Here is a 16,495-nt window from a genome sequence, read left to right on the forward strand (position 1 = left end):
GTCAAAATTTGGTGGCAATCAATGGTTCATGAAGATTATTTTAACATAAAGCCTGGTGATAGTGTCTCTTTAAACACTTACAACATTTGTTGTGGTGGGGTTTTTTAGATGAATGATGAATTATAAATTTATGTATTATGGATGAATATTGTTGATGAACAATGTATCATGTATTTAAAACTAGATCTATGCTTAAATTTACACAAAAACCCCCTGAAGAAGCCTGCGAGCGAAGCGCGTAGGGGATTTATCAAGTGATACAGCACTACAAACGAAATTGAATGAATTATGATTACGTTTAAAATGATATGAATTATGAATTTTGTATACAATTATCTATATAATGTGTAAATAAGGAGTCATTTTCAGGGACATAGGAATCATGTATGTATATGAGCACTGTTCCTAATTTTTATAGATATAAACAAAAACCTTTTTTTAAAGAATTTCAATAAATGTCTACGTTTTATGAATATCCGAGTCCTCTCTAAAAAAAAACACCACAACAAATGTTGTAAGTGTTTATCAAATTGATTAGTTGGGGGTGAGGTCTCAGCTCACCTGGAGGAATACTTTGAGAAGTTCTTTGCTGGAGGGTCTCTTTCAAGTGTTATTCCACCTTGTTTCTGGAAATTACAAAAAAAACAAACAAAACAAATGGCTGCAGTGTACACACTTTGTACATAAAATAGACATGTCTTTCTAAGCAGATTGCTGCAGTTACTTGTGTGAGTAACTTCTTTGTCACTGCTCCAGTTCAGGGAAGCCTCAGACTACATTACCTGGAATTCCTTAATCCAGACTATGGAAGGCTTGTGAACAAGCTTCTTCAAAGGAGACCTGAATGGGTGCTAAGATCCTTGCTCCCGAAACCCCCATAGGGCCAAGCTAACTATCTCGATCTGTCTATCATAGACTGTGGAGATGTGTGGGAGTGCAGTCAGAGTGGGTGACATTCCGGAAGAGAAGAAAACAATGGGAAGTATAGAAATATGGGGTTGCTATTTCTGAGGCAGTCATAGGGTCAATGGTCACCTGATTTCACAATCGCACACAACCAAAAGCTGTTCTGCACCACTACATATTATTCAAAAACCGCTTTAATGTAACAGCAATAATAATACAAGAAATGTTGAGTAGTATGAAAACTGCAGGTGATCCAGTGCAAACTGCAACACATAACACAAAAACAATTGTTTTGGTTGTGCCCTGTTAACACCAAATATATTTGGTGGTGTACTTAAAATCACCTCTTGCACTTGGCCACAATGTACAGCGAATATCCCGATGTATTTCTCTGGCTGGGAGTAACAGGTGAACCATACAGCTGTGTATTGCCATCTTGTAGAAATCAATGACAGATTGGGTGAAGTTGCAGCTGTACTGTATGTACTGAAACCCCACTACTTACATGTGTACTAGGACGTACTGCCCCAAACTCACACGCTCTATGTTTGGGGCAATGCGTAAGTCCCAGTACATATGTAAACAGCGATGAACAAGTCCTAAAATGGCAAGTCAAGACCTAAGTCATGCCCATATTGCCAAAGCCCATGGGTATCAAATGATATATACGAGAGATAACAGGAAAGCTATAGTGATTCCAATATCTAGCAAGCAATGAACACAGTTAAATGGTTGTAAACCTAAGAGAAGGGAGGAAGGTGGTGCAATCCTTGGTAAGCTGCCAAAAAATATGAGTAAGGCTAGACTGTTGCAGATGAGAGGTTGACACGTGTTGTGGCCAGCTGCATTGCAGGAGACTAACAAGGAGCTCAGGTGAAGGTATCCTGTCTTCTCAATGGTTACCATTCAGAAGGCAAGCCAGGCTGCTGGAATCTCTAACTTGATTTATGTTAAAAGTACATCTATTCTTAAAAACTCATGTTACGATATGTGGAAGAGCTATAAGTGGCAGAATAACATGTCTTATTTTAACATAGTAGGTATGTAAGGTTGACTAAAGACCAAGGTCCATCCAATTCAACCTATGTATATGAGTGTGTGTGTGTGTATTTATCTTGCTCTAACACTTTCCATATATAATAATTCGTTTATGTAGCCCATAGCAAGCAGGAAGTGAAATCTAGATTTAATTACCCTGCATGTTTTATATGTTCTACAAGATCTAAATTTAAGTGGTACCTTCACACTTCCTGTATTGTGAGTGTATAATAAAGCAACTACTAGTCCTATCAATCCACCATGTAATGGAGATAAACAAAGGCAGACATGTTTAAAGTCCAGCCTGTATGGCATCCATGGCTCCCTTCATAGATACAGGGGGAAACTTAATATAAGCACAAAGGGACAGGAAAGCGTGTTCATGGTATGATCACTAGGTGAAAAAAAGGGAAAAATCCCTGGAAAATGTAGACTAATGCAGCCACCACATCTGAGGAATGGGAAGCTGCAATATGCTGGCACAGTGCAGTGTTACAGCTCTAATGTGAGTCTAGCATTTATTAGAATGTCCCTTCGTACCATTTAAACTAATGTAAATGTTAACAGATATGTAAAATAAAATAGTTTTAAAGTCACTTTTGTTATAAAAAAAAAAAGTTATGAAAATACATTTCACTTATACCCAAATATTGTTGCAATTAATGTTAATGAATATTACCTTTCTAGTTATATATGCAGAAGGCTATGATCTTCTAAAACTTGCTTCTTTGTATCAGGTGTCCTTAATACAGAAAGTCACAAGAAGTGAAATCGTATCCCTAAATGTACAATCTGTTGTACTGCTGTTCCCTGTAACCTTTTTCTTATCTCAACTCTGGTCATATCACAATTTATTTATTTTTGTTACAATTTGATTTAATTGTTCAATCTTTCAGCATGGTCTTAATACTTGAATTCAATTGAAATGCAATTACAAATCTTCAAAAAGCAATGGATATTTATCTATATACTTATATACTAACTTATTACAAATGCTTATAAATCTCTATAAAATTATTTACAAAACCCTTCTTTCCAAATTACCATATTACTCTACAACTAAATAATTGGACATCTGATGCTTAACATCCATAATACATGGAAAACCTCTTTATATCCACCTATATAAAATATATTTCCAGGTGGTCATAATAGTGAGTAAAATTTGAAAACTGATTTACTAAAGGCAAATAGGCTGTTCACTTTATAATGGAATGCTCTCTTGTCGTAGAGTAAATGAGGTGAAGCTCTGCTGACTTTTATCATCCAATCAGGTGCAAGCAAAAATACTGTTCTTTTATTTTGCTTGCATGTGATTGGGTATTCTTTGATAAGGGAAAATGCCCTTTTAAAGCCTTTTTGCCTTTAGCAAATCAACACCCAACCCTCAACCCCCCGTGTCTCTTTCAGTTTCTGGGAATGAATCCAGGAGATCCACTGATTCAAAGGAAAGATGCATCCCTTGTTAGTGTGATTATATCCCACCCTACTCAGGAAGAAGTGATTGCAGGAAGTAGAAAGCGAGTAAATGTATATGTGATTTACAATATAAGGGGAAGCATGTAAAACATTATAGCAGAAATTGTTAAATATTTTCAGCGTATTTAACCAAGCAGGCAATGTTGCAAACGGCAACTTTCCCATTAAAAGAGAACTATGAGGTAAGTTATTTTCACTCATCCTTATAGTTAGAGCCGACATGTGACATTGAAACTGTCTAAAAAATCTATAGATTGGGAAGTGAGCGAACACATACCGCCAGTCGTTCACTTTCCGATCATCTCCCTGCAGAGAGCGGTGATTGTCAGTCACCGTTCCTTGCAAGGATTCCCCCCTCTCCGATCCTCCAGCGCTGACTGGAGGAACGGACAGGGAGGGGGCGGGCACATTGTCGGGATCCGTCCTAGCTGCAGCGGTCTCTGTATATTGTTTGCTATATACTGAGCTTTGGGTAATAGGAGGAAGTTAGTAAATGTCCTACCGTGACCCTTAAGAGAACTATGGGATAAAAAGGTTACCCCATAGTTCTCTTTTAATGGGTTTATGAAACATTTTAAGAATCATTTTGTCTTAATTTCTTCTTCAATGAGCCAGTAGATGAGGGAGTTTTATCCAACTTTCTTTTCCTTCCTGGCTTTGATGTACCTGTATCCAAATCTGGCATAAGTTCCTGCAGATGTTTTACTCTAAGCTGGTTGCTGATTTCATTCATCTCAGTGTGAAGACTTTTCATGGTATTTTCCAGAGCTCTGCCCTGCTTGGTGGATGTCTTCTGATTGGACATAATTGATTTTTGCAACTCTAAAAAGTTGGTTTTCACCATTACACTCATTCTCTTCTGCAGCATTAAGCCTTTAGAAACACTGTCTCGTATGGTTTTGAGCATCTCATTTGTCTGCTGTTGTTGGGCGATAAGCTGGTCTAACTTACAGTCCCAGCTTGGTAATTGCTGTTGAGTAAGCACAGTGGATGTAGGCTCCATGATCTCTTTTGATGTTTTTGCTTTCTGGTGCTTGGATCGCTTTGATACATCTGCAGATGAGTGTACAATGTTTTTTAAAGTTTTTGTTTTACGGTGATCAAATGGCTGTTTTGGTTCATCAGCAGATGACTGTGGAACACACACTCTTTTAGGACTATCTACTATCAAACAGTCCGGTGGTGATATTTCTTTTTTAATGAAGATGAAATCATCGTCTGAATCCAATTTGTCATCTGCAAAATAACAGTAAAAATAAGCTATGTATGAAGTCTGTTAAAAAGAACCTTTTCCTGAATGACAGAAGTAATATCTGAGCCTTAGAAGAACTATGGGGTCAGTGCTTTTCCCCATAGTTCTCCCCAGGGTCATGGGAGGACACAAACTAGCGTCCTCCCGTGACCCAAAGCTCAGTATACTCACGGTATACTGAGAGTGCCAAGACGGATCCCGACATTACTGTTGAGATCCACCCAGCTGCGTGATTGACAGCTGACTCTGCCTATCTAGAGGCAGAGAAGGTTGTGCCTGCCTCATCCCCCGTACGTTCTGTCAGTCAACGATGGAGGATCGGACAGGGGAGGGGGGGGATCCCTGCAGGGAGCCGTGAGTGACAGCCACGACTCTCTGCAGGGACATGATCGAGAAGTGAGCGAGCAACGGTATGTGTTCGCTCACTTCCCGATCTTTTAAGCCGACGTGTGACCGTTTCATTGTCACACGTCAGCTCGAACTATGAGGCTGAGTGATTTTCACTCACCTCATAGTTCTCCTTTAAATCTGGAATAACTAAATTCTAGGGCAAGCTGTATGGCAGAGATTAGAAAAAAAAAAAGAATAATTTTTACACAACTCCTGGGCTATCCAGTACAAAGTATCTCATCATCCCTTATTCTGACATACTGTATATGAGGCTACACCCTGCCTGATAAAAACCAAAATGAAAACAAACTCAACCTCCATTATCAACAACGTGATTAATCACATGAAATAAATGTCTTTTGGAACTACTTACATTACAACATGCTTGAACAATACTCTAAAGTTTGAGAGTACTGGAATGGGTTCCTCTCTGAGCTTTAACTAGTAATAAAAGACCATTCTGTCAAGAAGGTTCTCTCTCTACCCCCCACCCAAGAATATCCTTTACTAATATACCTATACTCGATACAATAAATAAAGGACAAAGCAAAAAAACAACAACTAGTCATTGTTTTAAATGCATTCAACAACCAACAGAGGAGCTATACAGAATACAGGGTAAACATATAAAACATAGAAAGATGAGCTGAAGCTGATTCTGACACCAACCTTTGCTTAAACAAAAAGAAATACGAGCTGTGCATTCTCTCGCTACATTCCAGAATTTGGACCTGTATTGTTTTTCCTCTTGTAATATTGTTTATCAATTCAATTGTTCTGACTCCTCTGTGTTCAGAAGAGCTCCAAAGACAAAGGGGGGCTCAGCCCAGCTGTCATTGCCGTTCACCCCCGCTTCGGCTGTCACTTCGGCTCAGTCGAGCCGAAACATATGTCTTCGGCTCGGCTGAGCCACTCTGCCGCCTTTGGCCACTGTACGGGCCATTCAGCCGACTGAACCGAAGGGCTCCGACGGCCGAATAGAACCAAAGGATCATCCAAAGCTCTGGTGGATCCTTCGGCTCTTTAGTGAATAACCCTAACAGTGTTTTATAAAAAAAAAAGGACAATTTTGTAGGATATACCGAGAGCTGCTTGAACCTAATTAGAAAAGGCCCTTTCACACAAAAATTGGAAATGAAATCGCAAGTCAACAGAGGGTCTGTTGACCTGCAATGTAAATGCCCACCATTGACTTCCATTCTGTGTTTCTTTTTTTCTCTCTTTTTTGACAATCTTTATTTTAAATAAAATGTCCTGAGTGGACAAACATCTATGTTTTTTTTTTTTTTTTACTTCTGTTCCGTTGCGATTACATCTGTTTTTGTTCCATATGTTGTGCAGAAAAAAAGTAGTGCATGCTCTACTTTTTTCAATCGCACTGCAACAGATCGCAGCGGTGTGAACTGGTCCCATTCACACCCATACATTTTTCAGTGTCCTTCCATCACCATCTGTTGAAACATGGATCTGGTGTGAATGAGGCCTTAATCTTCTTTGCGTAGTACTGGCAGGAGATCAATAATCTGTTTGCTTTCCTCTCCTATTACCTTGTACATAGTTAGATCTTTTTCTTCCATACAGTTTATACAGCACTTTTCTGTAATGTTTTATTTAGTCCATGTAAAGTATTTAATTTGCAATAATATAGGATAATTACCTTCATTTAGGAAAGAGTCATTAGGTAGCGGCGTGGAATTCGAGTCACATTTAAAAAACTGGGCAACGATCATTTGTCTTTTGCTCAACACGTCATCCCAAGATATCTCATCAATCGATGAAGCCTTTAACTTTGCATCATCAACAAGAGTCTTAACTCTTCTTTTGTAATCCTGCCATCTCTTTTTGCATTCTGGAAGTGTTCGTGTAATTTCACTGTTTTTATTAACTCTTGCCACCACTGTATCCCAGATAGCAGCTCTGGCTGCAGCATTGGATGCTTTAGGTCCAAATAACTGCCCCATGTTCTCCATAATTGTATCTACAAGGGCGTGGACTTCAGGGTCTGTAAACCTTTCCTTCCTCTTCTTAGGTGTCTGTGTGGATAACGTTGCTTTGTTTACAGCTGGATACATTTCTTGGCTTTGACTTCCTGAGATGACAGAACTGTCTTTTGCTTGGAACAGAAAAAATGGGAACTTGGATCAATGTTAATAGATTGAAAAGACCACATAGTGAAAATATTGTATTTTGTAACTGTACGGGGCTCATACTTGCAATGATAATATTTTTTTATTCAACAGGCATTTATTTATTTTATTTCCAAATTTACATGTATACCAAACTGTCTAGCAAAAGTAACAAGTCCTGGGAAAAAAAAACATATAACAGGGCTGGGGGTGCATACAATGATCTGCTTTTAATCATAGGGTTTAACCCTTTGGCTGCCAGAGCTGTTTTTGGATTTATTTTGGAAACATGTTAAAATGCACGTTTCAGGTAAGAAAGTTACTCAAAGATATAGGAATCAGGAATCTGGTTACAGGGTCGTGCTGTCACGGACCTAGTCCGTATGTTCATGGCAGCAAATAGGTTAAATCTGTTTTTCTAACCGTAAAAAACTGCTTCTGTAACAGGCCAAACAATAGCACCGCCAGGGGTGCCACAATGGTTACCTATTTCACATTGTGCACAACTTTAACAAAGAAAAAAAAGCTGCTCCTGCATCTTCTCAGACCCCTATCCCCCAAAAGCAATATAGTTTGCCATGCTGCTTTAACTCATCTATACAAATCTTATTAAACGACTGTTGTGATGATCTCCCCATTACTTATTTGTATTACTTTTACTTGGCTTTCTGAGGTTTTCATCTTTTAATACAATAGCAATAAAAAGTTCTGCATGGCAGTACCAAATCACCATTGTGAACCACTTGAGTCCCATATGCCATTTTAAGGGACAGCAGCTGTTTGTCCCAAGGAGTTTTACAAATTGGCACCGGGAATCAGTGGTTCTCTCTGGTCCTAGGCGGAATGCAAGCTAGAACAACAAGCTGTCAGTGACAGCGCTAAGCTCAACAATCAGCTCCTGGGCTTCTTATCATACTACACAACCCTCTATGGGAGCACATTGAGGTTTACACACTATTCAAAATAGCCCGTACAGCAGCCGGGCAGCTCAGCCGAGCCGACCATATATGCTGAGCTGTAGTGACAGCTGAAGTGTGGAGAAAGGTCGGCCTAAGCCAACCGTTCTCCATGCAAATGACAGCTGGGTGGAGCCAGCCGTGATCTCACGGCTCGCTTCGCCCCGTTGTTGTCCTTTAATGACAGCCCAGCATCTTCGAGGACACTGGGCTGTCATTAAATAAAGCTAGCGATGATGTCACTCCTAGCTTCGCGCAATTGTTTATATTTTGCTGGCATCTGTCAGAATGTCATTCTGCGGCGGACAGGTTGGCGGGTTTAAACATTTTTTTTATTTATTATTTTATTTCGCTGAGTTGTCTTCATCCTGGACAAGGCTGGACGTCGGGATTGACCTTAGGATTACGTCTGTGCATCTTTTTTTGTTTTTTTTAATAAAGGATATTTCAAAAGCCTGGCCTCTTTTTTTAATTTTATTCAACCCTTTATTGAATGGGGGAGCTGCATCTGGGTGCCCATTTTTTAAATACCGGTTGGGAATTTTAGGGGGAACCCCACTTTCTTTTTCCCATTTTTGGGGGTGGGGTTCCTCCCGGACCTTAAGGGTCTGGTATGGCTTTTGGGGGGAAACCCACACATTTTTTAATTTTTTTTTAAATAGGGGTCCCTCCTAACATTCCTACCAGAACTAAAGGGTCTGGTATTGTTTTGGAGGGGGACCCCACACTGTTTGTTTTTTTTCTTGTCTTTAAAAATGTTTTTTTTATTATTTTCTTAACTTTCTTTTTAATTTTTCTTTTTTTCTTTCATATGTTTAAATTTTTTATATTCTGCTTGGTAGCAAGCGGAATAGCCGAGCCGAATGGCACTCGGCGGCATTTGGCTATTCAATTACTGCCGTTCGGCCCTTATGGGAATAGGGGCAAACGGCAGCGTGTGAACTGCCGGAGCTTCGGCTCAGCCAATCTAGATGTTGGATCGGCTGAGTTGAACTCCTTTTGCACTCCGGCTCAGCCAAACATGCAGAGCATGTTCGGTTGACCAAAGGGAGCCGATGTACGGATGATTTTAGCTGATGTACGGCTGAAATCAGCCATACTGAGCTGTAATGAATAGCTGAATGTCGTTCGGATTAGTTCACCTGGCTTGGTTAATTACTCGGCTGCCTTCGGCAGCTTAGTGAATAACCCTCTTATTAAATTCCACTCATTGTGTTTACCTTACACATTGCGTTTACTTTGGAAGTGAAGTGATGTCAACTGTGACCTCATAACACTCCTACTTAGAGCTGTTGAAGACTCTTTCTACAGCAGTAGATCACGGCTATAGTGATCTATTGTTGAATTGCAGCCAGCAATAGATCACGATTTAAAGTGATGTGTTGCTATACAACTGCATGGGGGACTGGATCAGGTCTCCACTGACCAGATGCAGAGATTGCTTATCCAGGTGAGATAAAAGGGGGAAGGCTGACGCAGGATGTTGCTGTGGCCTGGGACTCAGTAAACATTCTGTGAGAGCGACAAGTCGGATGGTTGAGAGTAGAAGGTTACGGAAAGTCCTTTTGTTTTGTGAGGTGGCTGAGATAAGCTCACCCCTGGTAGATAGGAAACCTGCCTGTTTAGTCAGAGCCTGAAAGGCAAGGATGTGTTTCCTGTTTTATTTTGCAAGTCAGATAAACAAAGGACTTTGCTGCCTGGACTGCCTTTTTCCCAGGGAAGGTGACCACTCGCCCCCCCCCCATCCCATTTGAGCTATACCCCCACAATACATACATACATACATACAAACCTGTGAAAAAGTCACCAACAGTGGCGTCACAAGGGTAATGCGGCCCGCACCTGGGTGACACCAAAATGACTGACAGTCTTATTCACTCTACCTGTGTTATATATGAAGTGTGTCCACGATCCATTGAGCTATCGCCCATGAAGCTACCAAGCTGCTTATTCAAATATTTAGAGCATGTGCAGTACATTCTCCATTTAATTCTAGGGAGAGTTTGTGCTCTGCTGCTGAATGTACTGCACATGCGAGGGCCCGGCTCTGAAGACTTTGACAAGTTGATCAGTGGCTTTGAGGGTGATATCTTCCTAGACTGAGAACAGGTGAATAATAGGCTTGCAGGGGGAACAGTACAATACAAGCAGAACTGTTCTAAAGTGCACTAGGGGGGGGATGTGGTAGTTACTGGATGGTACCCAATCAGTGGGGGGTGGATGGTGCTAGTGGAGAGTGACACAGCTAAGATCTGGGCTGGGAGATGTGAAAGGGCTCTGTATCTCCCAGCCCAGCTCTTAACAACCTGCAACGCTCTGGCCGGCATTCCTCCTCATCTCCTGGCAACCAGTGACGCCACTAGTTTCCAGGAGCTCGGCAGGATGCCAGCAAGAGTGTCCCAGGTTGCTAGTAGCTGGGTGGAGAGATATGAATGGCCCTTACAAATCTCCGTGCCCAGCTCTTAGCAACCTGGGACCTTGGGACGCACCCCCACATGACCCAAAGAGATGATGCCTGAGGCACCGACCCTTAGACTGTCTCATTATAGGAACTGCCCTGTCTGCTAATTACTTTAGTGTCCCCATTCCTTTGGATTGAAGTTTTTATAAGATCTTGCAGCAAGTTTCTTTACCACTGTATTTTCACTTTGGAAGTCAAATTAGAGAAAACCCCTCTATCTATATGATTGTAACATGCTCCTGTTCACGCGGCAATAGCCCACGATATACTGAGCTTTGGGTCATGGGAGGATGCTAGTATATGTCCTCCCGTGCCCCCAAAGAGAACTATGGGGAAAAGCAAATACCCCATAGTTCTCTTTTAAACAGCATTTAAAAAAAATATATTTTAAGTTATTCTATGTGAATGGGAATATATACTGTAACTAGACATGTAAATTTCGATGCCAAATTGCCTAAACATCAAATATATATTCGTACGAATTTCGCTAACTTCGGACATCAGGACGAATCCAAATAATGAAACAAATCAGATTTTGGATCCAAAATCGGAAAAACCTAAAGGAGTAAAAATCCGAATGGATCCGAAATGAAATGAAACACATTTTTTGCGGGGTAAAATGTCTACATATAACAAATATAAAGTGTTATCCCTATTTGTCTGCAATAGTCTGTCATTCTAAGCACTGCATAGAAAAGTGTTAGAACAGGGTAGGCAATCTTGGCATTTTAGCTGTTGTGAAACTACAAGTCCCATGAGGCATTGCAAGACTGACAGTCACAGGCATGACTCCATGGGATGATAGGATATGAAGTTGCACCCCAGCTGGAGTTCCAAGGTTGCCTATCCCTGTTTTAGAATGTAGGTCAGGTTTTTTTTTAAATACTTACTACTACTAGTTTCTCTATTGGGAGGATTTTTTCCACTTCTTGACCCAGCAACATTGGCCAGGGAAACCGGAAATGAAGGACATCTCTCAAATGGACAGAGGGGCAGCAGTAAAAACACATGTGAAAGGGTTAGGACCTCTGGCAACTTTGTAGTGCTGTCAAAATGTATGTTGGAGATATTCCCCTTCACTTTTTATCCTGATGACAACGGGATAGCAAATCTCATTCTCAAAAGAATACAAGTTTTCTTTGGCGTTCTTCACAACTATTATAAACTATGCAAATCTCAGGGCCAGCACGACCAACTGTAATACCTTAGAAACACACCTTACCTCTGTTGTTGTTAGATGTTGAAGGAAAATAGTCTGTAATTTTCATAAGACTGTCAAGTGAAGAGTCAGCAACCAAAGCCTTGAAATAAAACACATAAAATGGAAGGTGAACTTTGATCCAGTATCAGTTTTCAACAAGAGAATGCCCCCCAAAAAATGTATAAATCATTCATTCTATTTCACAGCAAACGTTTAGTTATACTTGTTTTACAAGACATTTTAATTAGTAATTTTAAAACGATCCTGTCACAGATCTACTCATAAAAAATACTGTATAACGACTTCCTGGATTTTTTTTTTGCTCACAGGTTTCTGAACAGCAGGAGGAACCAGTAAGCAGTGTAGGGTGCCCAGGACTTCGAACTTCCCAATAGTTTGTTTCCCTGAAGACCTTGGGGGACTATTCCTGATCAATGTTGGTGCTGGCAGCACAAGACGTAAGTAGTACAACCAATTCTACAGGGAGAAGCTTTATTTTAAATTGTATTTCACTTTTACAGTCAAATTTGAGAAAACATGTTTTATGTGGGAAGACAGCATACCGGAAAGTATTTTTTTTTTTCTATTGTTTCTTAACTTTTACATATTTCTTTGGAAAAGGCCATTGTGCAGACTGCAAGCTACTGTGAACAGTTTGAAAAGGAGTCTGGTCTCACACAAATATAGTCCATATACCCACTGCACTCAGATGCCGCTATTCCAATGTGATAGGATGGGTGCTGCGGTTGGCGGCATATGGCAACCGCTTCGTCATATGAACAAAAGCATGGACACCACCACTCCAATAGCTGATTAAGTACGTCTATTTATTAACGTACGTGCTGCATAGCAAATACACTTAATGCAATGTTTCGACAGCCAATCAGCTTTTCTCTCTTATTTTCAAATCCTGACTGGGCAAACTGAAGAGAGATGCTGATTGGTTGCAACTGCTCCAGATTCTGTTTGCTCCAGCTTTGATCAATTCCCCCAAATGTATTTCCTCTAATTAACATACAATGCTACTTGGTCTTTAACTCTTTGTTGTGCCAAAGAGTCTCCATATTTAGTTTACAACTGGTAATGAGATCTGACAGCGTAGTACAGATAGGGTCAGTTATGTTAACATTAACTCCCTGGCTCTCTCCTTAACATTGCATGTTACGTAGTATTGTCAAGCATGTCAAAAAGGACATAAAGAAGAGCTCAAGGCTTTTGAAGAATTATTTGCCCCTAGAGAAAAATTAACAGTTAAGCCTTGCAGTGCGGGGGTGACTCCACTTTAAGGGTTAACTGCTCATTTTTCTCTAGGGGCAAAAATAAAGAAAATGTACTCACCCGATCTTCGGCCCTGCAGCAGCGACCAATCACCTCTTTCCCCCTCTGCTCCAGCTGTGATATGGTTTCTCGACATCTTCATGTCTAATGGACCTGTTAGAGGTGATGAAGTCAGGGTCCTAAGACCACCAAAGCCATCTGGAGAATAGGCTGCAGGGACCAACGATTGAGTGAGTATTCCTTCTTTATTTTCGCTCCCTGGACAAAATGAGCCGTTAACTTTTCAAAACCCTGGAGTTCTGCTTTCAAAATGGAAGCAGCATTTTTTAAATATCTCTTTTGAAGTTAGCTATGTGATTGGGAACATGTAAAAATATAAAGTAGGTGTTATCGCAGTCTGGCTGCAAAAGTAGAAATACATTTTAATGTGTAGAGTTGCTTTAACATAGAGCACAGCTGAGTTACAGGACCCAATGAACTACAGCCATGTCTGCGGAAATTAAATGATCTGCTTTGTTGCACATTTACACAACTGAGCTACAAGTTCAGAATGAAAACTTTATAGAATAAAGCATGCACTGGTTTATGTCATTAGGTTGTATGTTTGTATATTAAACAAAAATCCCCCTAACCCATGAACTTACGTTGTGAGCCTCGTACCAGATCCTGTGAATACTCAGCACAGTTTAGTTTCGGTTTCCCTCACAGTGAGTCACGTATTTCTTTTTCCTGTGAGCAAAAGGCTGCACTGAGCCAAGGGCAGTGTCTTCCTGTACAAACACTATACTGATTAGACTATGGTAGTAAAGAAATCATTTATTTATGTATTTTTAAAATCATTTTATCATGAGCTTTGTTTCCTGAACACTACACGCTGATCTGCTGGAGAACTGATGTCCTGTAATTTCTGTCTAGTATTCTCCTTGTTCATCACATTGTAATGCATTGGTTTATTAAACAATCAAATGTTGAACTTCTTTGGGATTTGACTCAGGTCTTTCTTTGTATGGTATCTTTACTTTGCATTTCACACTTTTTTATGAAGGATATGTCACATGCTGAGAGCTCACGTTTTTGTTGACTTTGTGACCGTGTACTTACCTTTTGGCGAGCATTCCTTCCCCTCGGCTGATACATGTGTAGTATCCATTCCCCATACTGTAGTGTAGCTCAGTCCTGCGTTCTGGATTATGAATGTCGCTCGCAAATGTTAAGCACTCATTGGTTAGCGTGGTCAACTGACAGCGTTGATCAATGAAAAGCGGCTCGTAGCAAGGGCTTCTCATTGGTCAGTGCGGTCAGAAGCGTGACTGTGCAGACCAATGAGTGATCGCCATTTGCAAGCAAAATTCAAAATCCAAAGTGCGGGGCTGCGCTACACGGCAAGGATAGTACACCCGTACTGGCGCAGGGGAAGGAACCTCTCTAGATTGGAGAGGGGTAATTACATTTTTCCAGATTCAACTGGTAAAGGGGACTTACCCATTTAAAAATAGGTTATAAAAAAATCCACAAGTTTATGTAGCCCATAGCAAGCAGCAAGCAAATTATAGATTTAAACACTCTATGAGAGGCATTTATCAAAACTGGAGCAGACAAAATCTGAAGCAGCTGTGCATGTCTACCAATAACCTTCTCTCTTTCATTTTCAAATTGTAACTGAACAAAGTGAAGAGAGAAGCTGATTGGTTGCCATGGTCATCCAGATTCTGTCTGGTCCAGTTTTGATAATTTCCCCCTTGATGTTTTATGTGTTCTACAAGATCTAAATGTGTATTTATTGGTTTCATAAGTCACACAATAGTACAGTACAGTTCACAGATTGTGATGGGTGTTAAGAGCTACAATGATGATAAAGATATATTAGAATAAAGGGAAGGCTCACCGCCTTCAGATGCATGATATTTTTAAATGATAAAGAATAAAAATAGTCAGTGGCATGGAAGCTGTTTCACTACATGATGTAGAAGGAAAACTAGCCTTTAAATTAGAGTGATTTTAATAATGTTTATAGTACATTTGCTTGTACAGAAATTACCTTTGTTATGGTTTTCTTTCTTGAATTTATTTTAAGTAACAATATGGTGTAGCTAACCTGTTTTTCCTGGATTGTGTTCAGGAATATAGAACTCAGAGCTGCTTAGATGTACAGATGTTTTCATACATTCTACAAAATATCCCCTCCTACTGTGTGCCTGGCAAATTTGGTTCTGCCATTTTAAACCCTGATGAACAGTGAGATCTGAGCTCCCGAAATGTGTTGGATATTTTCTTTATACAATAAAAACTGTCTGGACTAATGCTAGTGCTGTGGTGCTCTCTTCTTTTCCACACTTTCGCAGACTATTTTGGGTACCAGCTGAGAAAGCTGCCTCCTGATTTTGGCTCTTAACCCCGACCTGTCTCCCAAATTTTGGTCCAGCATTTTACTAACATATCTTTTTCCCCCCAGATATGGAAAGAAGATGGATTTTACCCCTCAGAACCAATATTTGTGCCTTACCCAGATTCTGTGAAAGAAGATGATGGTGTGATACTTTCTGCTGTTCTTACACCACATCAGGTAGGTGATTGGAATTTGTATCCTTTCTTCATAAAATGTATTAACGGAAACAATTGCTCTGATTGAAACATTGGGCTGAACCATTTTGATAACAGATGTGTCAATGAGAGTTAAAAATATTACCTGACTAAAAAATATATATATAAAAATTAACCAAAAATAATGTATTTACAAAATCTCTATACAATATTTAAAAAGTACAACTTTCACTTTTATAGTCCTTTTCCCGCTCCACTAATACAAGGGGAGGCCAATAAGTTCTTACCCTCACCAAGATCCAGATGTGCTAGGGATCTGAAATTTAGTCCACTGACTCTTCCTTCTCTACATATGCACCTCCTTTGGTTACACACTTCTCACATCTGTGGAACAGACCTTTAACCAGTTGACATCCGCGGTGTTAAACCCCCTTCCCATCCAGGCCATTTTTCAGTATTCAGTGCTGCGGTACTTTGACTGACATTTATTCCGTCATGCAGCGCTGTACTGAAATGAATTTTATACCCTTTTTTGGGGACAGATAGAGCTTTCTTTTGGTGGTATTTATTCACCACTGGGGGTTTTATTTTTTTACTATATTAAGGAAAAATTACCGAAATTTTAAAAAAAAAAACAGTTTCCCCCTATATTAAATGATAAAACATTTATTATTACCCAATTTTTTGGTAAAATATAAAAGATGGGGTCACGTCGGGTAAAAAGACACTAAACATGTCAAGCCTTAAAATTGCGTGCGCGCGCGAAACCTCAAAAAACGATAATACCCAAAATTGGCCCTAGGCGACGCTTTAAAAGCTGTTACCGCTCATCAGTTTAGTGTTATCAGTGATTGATGGCCCTAAAAT

The 16,495-nt window shown here is 40.0% G+C and overlaps 1 long non-coding RNA gene across 1 annotated transcript in view; it reads left to right on the forward strand.

The window, feature by feature from the left end:
- The first annotated feature begins 15,543 nt into the window (after window positions 1-15,543).
- Window positions 15,544-16,495, forward strand: part of LOC108799729 — a 4,065-nt gene continuing 3,113 nt past the window's right edge. Inside the window, exon 1 of the long non-coding RNA XR_001942044.1 lies at window positions 15,544-15,650. This is a non-coding gene — a long non-coding RNA (uncharacterized LOC108799729). The remainder of the gene's footprint in view (window positions 15,651-16,495) is intronic.

Source organism: Nanorana parkeri, unplaced genomic scaffold (assembly GCF_000935625.1).
Source record: "Nanorana parkeri isolate BGI_ZX_2015 unplaced genomic scaffold, ASM93562v1 scaffold1795, whole genome shotgun sequence".
Classification (NCBI taxonomy): domain Eukaryota; kingdom Metazoa; phylum Chordata; class Amphibia; order Anura; family Dicroglossidae; genus Nanorana; species Nanorana parkeri.